This window comes from Glandiceps talaboti, chromosome 14, assembly GCF_964340395.1.
Source record: "Glandiceps talaboti chromosome 14, keGlaTala1.1, whole genome shotgun sequence".
Classification (NCBI taxonomy): domain Eukaryota; kingdom Metazoa; phylum Hemichordata; class Enteropneusta; family Spengelidae; genus Glandiceps; species Glandiceps talaboti.
The window spans coordinates 16,960,594-16,970,456 of NC_135562.1; positions in this window are offsets into that span (position 1 = coordinate 16,960,594).

Genomic DNA, 9,863 nt, shown 5'->3' on the forward strand with positions numbered 1-9,863 from the left:
TATGACTATTATCGCTATCCTAGTTAGTATAGTATAGTATAGTATATTTTATTTGCCATGAAATAATGTAAGACGTACATTATCTAGAGTAAAAAAAACTACAGAAACAACAAGAACAGTGATAATAGATGATCACAAACATAAATAAAACACTAAACTAAATACAAAGATAATAATGGATTATGGTTAGGCGAAGCCCCTAGCCTAACACGTCAACAAAAGGTTAGCCCTATGTGATCGATGAGGGCGCACAGTACAGAGATACTGGGATACTAGTATACGAGTACAATTATGCAGTAGATACATACAAAACAACCCAAGTTTTAGCTATTTATGCGAAGCTTCGAGGACTGTGAGAGAGTCTAGGTTCGAACCCGCCAGTCGGCTGGGTTTGGTTAAATTTACCACGCTGTAAATAAGAAGAGTGTCGTTCAGTTTGACTCTACCGAACAACGAAGGTTTTCCCCGGGTACTCCGGTTTCCTCCTGCATTAACACTGAACTTTCCTCCTGTTATTGGGCAATGCCTGTTGGATGGTTAATAAATCAATCAATCAATCAATCAATCAATCAATCAATCAATCAATCAATAAATAAATATGGGTGAAATAGTACAGTTTCTAACCGCGATTGAATAATATTCAACTACTGGGGGCGCCACAATAATCCAACCTCGTATGCAGGTGTAGCCATTGCCATGGCGCCATGCCACCAAGATTATCGTCATTATGACTTTACTATTAGTTATTGTATACGCCAAGACTTTGCATAATCTTTAAATCGTGATTTCCATGCTTTTGATGAAACAATATCAAGTTTTTAACTATGATTCAGCCGCGGTTGAATCAGTGTCGATTGTGCCCGCAACCAATGGCTCCTTTAACTGAAGAGTGTCACGTGACTTTTAGAAATAAACTGATATGTTTGAACATCTCAGTTTGTGGATAGTTTTCTTTTATCATCTTTAATTATTTTGGGTTTTAATGTTGAACTTGAACAGGAGCACGTGACTATAGTGACCTCGTAATGATTTGGTGGTGACGCTGCTCTTAGTCTTAGCAAACCCGGGGAATACGCCCCCCCCCCCCATGATGTAGTATTGTAATCCCTTTTACTTATTTATTTATTCCCTTCCCTGATAGAAAGTAGCCCCCGGAATTGTCGGGAGAAGTTCGCCCTCTAAAGCTTCATGCATTTGTACGCCGCCGATAAGGACAAAGAGGCTTGCTCAATCAAAAAAGGGAGGGGGTGCTCCCAATCAAAGGGAGACGTGCTCTCACCAAAAAAGGTGGTTTTCATCAAAACGAGACATACACTCATGATCACCAAAGGATGGCTCCCATAAAAAAGACGTGCTCTCACTAGGTGGTCATATTAAACATGGGGGGGGGGGGTTATGAAAAACTATCAAATTTCACGATAGACTTGCTTGACACTTCACATGTACATGGGTCGAGTGATATATACCTAAAAAAATTAGTGGCACACGACCCTAGTTACAACCCTTATCACTCAAGTAAAGCATTTCCCTTTTTGTCACAATAGTTTGAGGTATTATATTACTGCAAGACTCGTGTCTGTCCTTTCTAAACTTGCCACAAGTAGATAGAGTTTGCAAAGATTAAGACAGGCAAACTTGGAGGTTGATAAGTTGTAAGGGAACCACCCTTTACGGTGGACGAGGGGGGCATTTCCGCGCTCTCAATGACTGGGCGTTCAAAGCAATTTCCGCGCTCTCAATGATAGAGTTCAAAGCAATTTCACCGCTCTCAATGACTGGGCGTTCAAAGCAATTTCCGCGCTCTCAATGACTGGGCGTTCAAAGCAATTTCCGCGCTCTCAATGACCGAGTTCAAAGCAATTTCAGCTCTCTCAATGATAAGAGTTTCAAAGCAATTTCCGCGATGTCAGACATTTCCGAAACAGAAATGATTTCTCTGACAGAAGCGATTTCCCAGACGTACAGAAGTGGAATCCCCACAAGTCACGTGTTAGTGACGTGTCATGACCCGGATGTACATGTAACTGGTAAAAATTGTTGACACATGTGACAGTGCACGTGTGTACACATTGTCATTGATAACTACAGTAACAGGTATTGTCAAAGATAACTATAGTAACAGGTATTGTCAGAGATAACTATAGTAACAGGTATTGCATCCATGGCCAGAAGTCATATATTTTGCAGGAAATACATTTTTTTACATTTAACTCATGCACGTTTTACATTTTTTAAACAGAAGTTAGAAATCATTTTTTACATTCTTTGACTGCACGAAATACATTCTAAGATCGGACGGACGGTCGCCAGGGAGCTTGTAATAAATGCATTTAATACATTCTAGATTTGCACGAAATACATTCTATAACCCGGCGATGGTCCGGGTATGGTAACTTGCATTTAATACATTTAATACATTCTATAGGTGCGCGAATATATTCTATTTCTCGGCGATGGTCTGGGTAGCTTGCATTTAATACATTCTAGAGGTGCACGAAATACATTCTAGTATCGGGAGGCGGTACGGCACCTTGCATTTATACATTTAATACGTACATTCTAGTATCGGGAGACGGTACGGGACCTGGCATTTAATACATTTAATACATTCTAGAGTTGCACGAAATGCATTCTATTATTGGGAGATTTAATGCCGTAACAGTAACAGGCATTGTCCGGGATAACTATAGTACCAGGTAGTGTCAGAGATAGCTATAGTAACAGATATTATATTGTCAGAGATAACTATAGTAACAGGTATTGTCAGAGATTACTACTGTAACAGTAACAGGTATTGTCAGAGATTACTACTGTAACAGTAACAGGCATTGTCCGGGATAACTATAGTACCAGGTAGTGTCAGAGATAGCTATAGTAACAGATATTATCAGAGATAACTATAGTAACAGGTATTGTCAGAGATAGTTGTTGCGGAAAGCTTGTGGGTGTCACGCCCCGGGTGCATGTATTTGGCTCGTCTCAGTACCTTACTGGAAAAAGTCGGATTTTTCTCTGTATTTCAGGTCTAGATATCCCGTGTTTTATTCGAAACACACTTTTAATATGCCAGTCAGTTGCTGAGGGGTGGAGTCTTGGTCACATGTTCAGGTAGCTATAGCAACACTTTTCTTCCATGCTCTGTCTGTCTGTCTGTCTGTCTGTCTCTGTCTGTCTGTCTGTCTGTCTGTCTGTCTATCTCTCTCTCTCTCTCTCTCTCTCTCTCTCTCTCTCTCTCTCTCTCTCTCTCTCTCTCTCTCTCTCTCTCTCTCTCTCTCTCTCTCTCTCTCTCTCTCTCTCTCTCTCCTGTTAAAACCCACTTCTTCCTTTAGGGAAACGTTTTCTTGTATGCTTCCGTGAGGTTGAGGCGTTTATTTTCACGAGTTGGTCGTGATATTTCAGGTTTCTTGGGTTGTGCCGTAGTCTAGAGACGCTGGCATTGGCGAATGTGTCTGTACTCAAGTTTATATAGTGTATGTTCTGCCCTACACAAGGTCAATCGAACAGCTTGGTGTGACGGAGCGGGTTTTTCACGCTTATCGAAGGCTTGCTAACGCTACCACTTATTAGCTTTCGTAGGCAATCTATTCTAGTGATTTATTAGGTGTTAAATATCAGAGTTTTTCGTGTACTTTCCACGAGTTCGTCACATTATTTTTTTCTCTTTAATATAATAATGACGGTTCTAGGGCAACCCCCCCCCCGAAAAAAATGCCCCCGGAGAAGGCCTCAGGTGGAATAATTACATACTAGGGCAGGTTCGAAAGTGGTCCTGTTTATGAGTTAATAACTGTTTATTTAGAAATCAAATCCCATGTTTATCGCACTTCGTTTTTTTTTTAATTTCATTTCGTTATCAATATTTCAGTCTTTGTCAGCATGTTTGAAATGTATTTGTAGGCGTGATTGGGGCATTTGTCCTACGGGTTGTTTGTCTGGGGGCGTAGTGTCCTGTTACCAATAATCACAACATCATAGTCCTTTCATCTTACACAAATATCAATTTCTTGATAACTTTCATATATACTGACTGCAACCAATGTTGGAATAGTTGTTTCAACATTCTGATGAAGTCTATCCTCGATACTCTGTCTGCATACTGACTAGGTGCGTGACTAACGACGTCCAAGTGAAATCCTAATCTATCCAGATATGATGTCATTCGTTTCTGACGTAATTTCAAACCATGATTACGTGTTTAAGAAATCAACATTTGAAATTACATGTGAATTTGGAACTTAGTGTTTCAGGTGTTGATATCGAAATTCGAACTTTCGTTTTTTGAAACGCAATCAAAATCAAACCACAAACAACGTTTCACGTTTCAACGTTTTACTGGAAAGTTAGGGACACCTTTTACTCGTACTATCTACAATTTCTATGAAGTTTGCAGGTTGTTTACTAAAAATGATATCAAAGCGAAGATCAAAGGAAAGCAAAGACAACAAGTAACAAATACCGTTGGAATATGAAAATATCCTTTTGGACGTCCTAAATGTACAAATAAATTGTAAATTTGTGATCAATGTTTGGGGTGGGACCTCGTTGCTGGCGCATATTGCATGACTAACTGACACCAGCCATCCATCCCATACAGTGACGGTTGTTTGTACATTACACAAGAATTGTTTTAGGTAGTTAGTTATCGTCGGCATTATTTTTTCAATCAAATGTATTTATTGTGATGTCATACCGACGATGTTATATAGTTTAAATATATTTGTGTTGTGACCTAGACGGGGATGGGGAGGGGCCGGCTGCGCAATTAGACTGTGTAAAATAAAATAAGGTGTTTCTGCTGAGACTTCCAAATCTAAACGGTAAACCCAAACTCTACACATTCCACACAGTACACCCAAAAACTTACAGAGTTCGAGACCCTCTATGTAATACTTGAGACGGCACTTCGCACAAAACCCCACCCCTTTCCAGCACATTTTGGGTGAATCGACGTAACATAGTCATTACTATACGTTTGTGTTAAACCTCAGACCACTATGAACACAAGGTTGCCGAGCTTGGAACACAGCATGGCAATAGACTTGGCACAGTTTAGCGAAAGATCAAATTAATAAGCTTAACGTCGTACATTCTTTACCCACGCATGCGTGTCATTTTTTCCTTTTTTTAAAAACACTGACAGATCTAGCTAGATGCAGATTATTGTTCGCTAAAACTTGAGGAGTGACTTTGATTTAATGATTCCTGATAGGTTGATATCTATATTTGTACATGTCAGTCAAACTAGTTACGCCTACCTTGAGTGTAAAGTCTATTACAATACGTTCACCCATTGGTTGAAACTAAGTCATTCTCAATCTCATTAGTATTCAGTTTTTATCCTAACTCGCACACACCTGTGTGTAGTGTTAGACTTGATAAGGCTGAGTAGATGAAGATGGTGATGCGAATTCGCATCGACGGGGAGGTTTTCGAATTGAAAATGACACTAGTGTGTCGCCGGGAAAAAATGTCAACACGACATCCACTGCTGGTTGAAGAATATACATAACGGTTTAAATCAGACAGGTCGTGTGGCAGGGGGACGCTATTTCACAAGCACAGAACTTTTAAAACTTATAAAAATATTATTAAACCAGTATTCTGACATGATAGTTTATTATACCCGATGTGTGACTACCTCGTACTCAAAGTGGGGATATCGATTTGTTGTGCCACGTCATGCCCGATGATCGACTGGATATTAACGAAGACGTCCGGTTCGCTTCCCTGCGATGTCTCTTTGATTCGAGCCTAGTGGCACAAATGTTACAATAATGTAACGATAAAAAGTGACCTCTAAACAACTGAGAAAAGTGAAACATGGTTCATGTTTTGATTTTTGATGAGTCTCAAAAAACGAATGTTCAAAAATCGATATCAACATCCAAAAATCAACTTCGAAATTACTTGTATTTCTAAATGTCGATTGCTTAAAAACGTATTCATGGTTTGAAAACGAACCATATCATCTCTGCATGGATAGATAGGATTTTACTTGGACGTCGTTAGTCACGCACCCGACTATCTTTCAATCTCAAACTATTGGTAGTCTCAGATTGATACATCATAAATACATTTGCGAAGTGTCTGGGCTACATAATTTTAATCATTCAAGGACATAAAATAGACATTACATATAGTGGACATAAATGAGTTACAAATTACTGTCATGTTCTGCAACATTTTCTGCTGAAGACATTTTTATTGTTCATGAACATCAACTGGCATTTGTAAAGTGATTTTCTCCCTCAAGCATACTAAGCGCATTGTTACAATACCTGTTACTGTAGTTATCAATGACAATGTGTACACACGTGCACCGTCACATGTGTACACCAGTTACATGTACCAGTTACATGAACATCCGGTCATGACACGTCACTAACACGTGACTTGTGGGGATTCCACTTCTGTATGTCTGGGAAATCGCTTCTGTCAGAGAAATCGTTTCTGTTTCGGAAATGTCTGACATCGCGGAAATTGCTTTGAAACTCTTATCATTGAGAGAGCTGAAATTGCTTTGAACTCGGTCATTGAGAGTGCGGAAATTGCTTTGAACGCCCAGTCATTGAGAGCGCGGAAATTGCTTTGAACGCCCAGTCATTGAGAGCGCGGAAATTGCTTTGAACGCCCAGTCATTGAGAGCGGTGAAATTGCTTTGAACTCCATCATTGAGAGCGCGGAAATTGCTTTGAACGCCCAGTCATTGAGAGCGCGGAAATTGCTTTGAACGCCCAGTCATTGAGAGCGCGGAAATTGCTTTGAACCGTGAACGCCCAGTCATTGAGAGCGGTGAAATTGCTTTGAACTCTATCATTGACAGTGTGGAAATTGCTTTGAACGCCCAGTCATTGAGAGCACGGAAATGTCCCCCTCGTCCACCGTACCGGACAGCCTCGTTATGGGATGAACTTTGACCTTCTCTCTATGATGTGTAGATTCGTGATTCTACCAGTGAAGCATCTTCCGACCTCAAGGGGGCAGGTTTCGATATAAATTCTTCAAACAATTTAACAAGTGAAGGTGCCAGTGGAGGTAGTATTTTGTATTTCATTATAAATATTTATAACATTGAATTTATTTTAGTGATTTTTTTGGGGAAATTTGTGTTGAAGTGATAGGTGAAATATTAGGGTAATAACGTTAAGCTAATAACTTAGATCCACTGTGGTATTCATACATAATGTTATAGTGACCTGGTCCTGAAGCGTGTTTGATCAACTGATGAGGGCGCTCTCGTGATTTTAGAATTACGAATCCTCGAAATTCCTTTTCTCGGCCCCTGAAGGATCTAAAATTGACATGGTATGAACCGAATAGCAGAGTGGTGAAATGTGCAAAGGTTCATAAATACCGATGTTATTATTATTTTTTTGTACAATATGGCTAACGTTAGAAATGTAGTTTTGGGAGAAGTGGTGACTACAGAGTGAATGTTGCCTTCTTGATGACCTTTTGTGAGATTTTGTATTTTGTACATTAGAAAATCACACAATTCAGGAATATTACAACACAGAAATATGAAATGGAAAAATAGAAATCACATGCACCAATGGGGAATATAAGGGAGCGGGAAGAATTTACGACAGACTAACTGAGTAGAAAATTAGGGGTGGGTGCTGACCTCATTTTGTTTCATCACATTAATTGGCTTTCGATTGTTCAACAATTTACAGGTGAAAACTTGCCTTTATTAGACCCTCTAACTGTCTCGGAGCTTCGCATTGCTAAAAGGGGTTGTTTTGTATGTACCCATGCGATATCACCTGCATAGTTGTACTCGAATATCCTCGCACTGTGCGCCCTCATCGACCACATAGGAATAACCATTGGTTGCATTCGCGATCGTTGACGTGTTACTGCGATGCTCTCTGGGTTTAACCCATAACCCTACTATATGTACAAATCAACCCTTTTAGCGATGCAAAGCTCCGAAGACTGCATGTGAGAAAGTCCACGTCTTGTACATGTTTTACAAAATCTTCTGAGAGATCATCATTTCAATATTCTCCAGTCATTAGTATACACGTAGTCTCGTTCCTATGTACGGTATCGTATACCACGTTGGCATCCAGACCAGTATACACGTTGCCGCATTGGAGTTAATATTGCCAGTTGGATGTTAATCTATTTACCCAACGTTACATCACCATGTATATATGCCAACAGATAGATCACTGGTTATTTCTGTACTGGGTCCTTGATTTACAGTTGACAAGCCATGGCAGTGTTCGTAACTGGCTGGCGTTTTATATAATTAACCACCAATCATGGATGTGGCGGGGTTGAATAGGGTGCTGACTTTTCGTTGGAGGTGAAAGAAAGTGTTTTATATTGCGCCCCATTAGCAAGGACATTTATTTTGAGACAGTTGATCGAGGCTAGGTGATATATCTGAATGATATAAGCCACAATAAGATGACACTCTGTGCCCAGATTAGGTTCGTTGTGTACATACAATCACAGGGGCACGTATTATTGCTTAGATTGCCGTTTCTTTGGTTAGATTGCCGAAAATATCGTACGAATCCGGCTGCTCAGTGACAAATGTATCAGTCTCTATACTATTACTAGTAGAAATATTCCTCCTTACAGGTAGGAATAGATCGTCACAAGGTTGTTATATTTAGTCTGTAGACCTGGAAAACAACAATCTAAGAAATATATCACCCCTATGCATACACTCGGGACACAAGTACTGCATGCATTGATTAAAGCGATATTAAAACGATATGCTTAGCACTACTGATCAATGTACTGGCGAACCCGTACCGCTGATTTATCCTCGGTTTGTTAGCATATGTCGGTAGTCTGGCAGATTTGTATGTCTTTGCGATTATGTCACAAAAACAACTTATAACGGCAAAACTTTCAGTCTAGCCTGCCGGCCAATCAATACGTACGTATACGTTGAACACTTTCTGTCTAGTTTGTCGGCCATTCAAAACGTATATTTATATAAAATATTTCAGTCTAGTGTGCTTAAGCTTGTCAATCAATACGTCGTATGTTTGAAATCAAAACCGTGAGTTGTGTCCCATAAGCTCTTAATATGTTGGGTTTGTTTTTTTTGTTTTTTTGTTTTTTAATACAGTTTTTATGTTTGAATTGAAGTCACAGTCAGTGCCAATATTTAGACTGTAAGAAACGTCGTGACGTTTCGTCCTCACCGGCCTCCTCTCTGTTAGGGGTTGGCCGATGTGTGAGGGCGCCCGTCACGGCGTACTTTACAGACGATGCCAATATTGTGATTCAGGGTTAACATTCTTATCGACAACCATGCATTATATGATTGAGCTTCTCTAAAGGTTACGTAACTATTAATTTCGCACATATCCGGGTTAACTGGAAAAAAATCCTTGGAAAAATAGTGGATTTGTTAGAATTTGAATCAGATTCTGAGTAACAGCAGCTCACTGAGGATTCTATTTCAAGATTATCAATTTAGCTATTGATAACAAAGTAGACCGGACTATATGTCGTACGCTTGTCGCTTCGCCCTCACCGGCCTCCTCTCTCCGCTCTGAGAGGTGTTTACCGATGTGTGAGGGCACCCTGTCACATAGTCTTGCTGCTAGACGTTCGGGCTTTCTTCCGATACGATATAAAGCGAACTTAGTTTGCAGTGGGGGCTTGCCCGAATGTTCCATCCTCGATAGCGATGTACGGTCGGGTGTCGTACTGTATCGGAAGAACATCTGAGGTCTAGCAGATAGACTACCTGTCACGGCGTACCTTACAGAGTATTATCAAAACTGCCCTCCTCAACATCAAACATATCATGCTTGCTTAGAATCCACGGTCGTCTGCAGATTTAACTGCTCTGGCCATTCACATACCTCCGTCACTGAATTCTAGGCGAA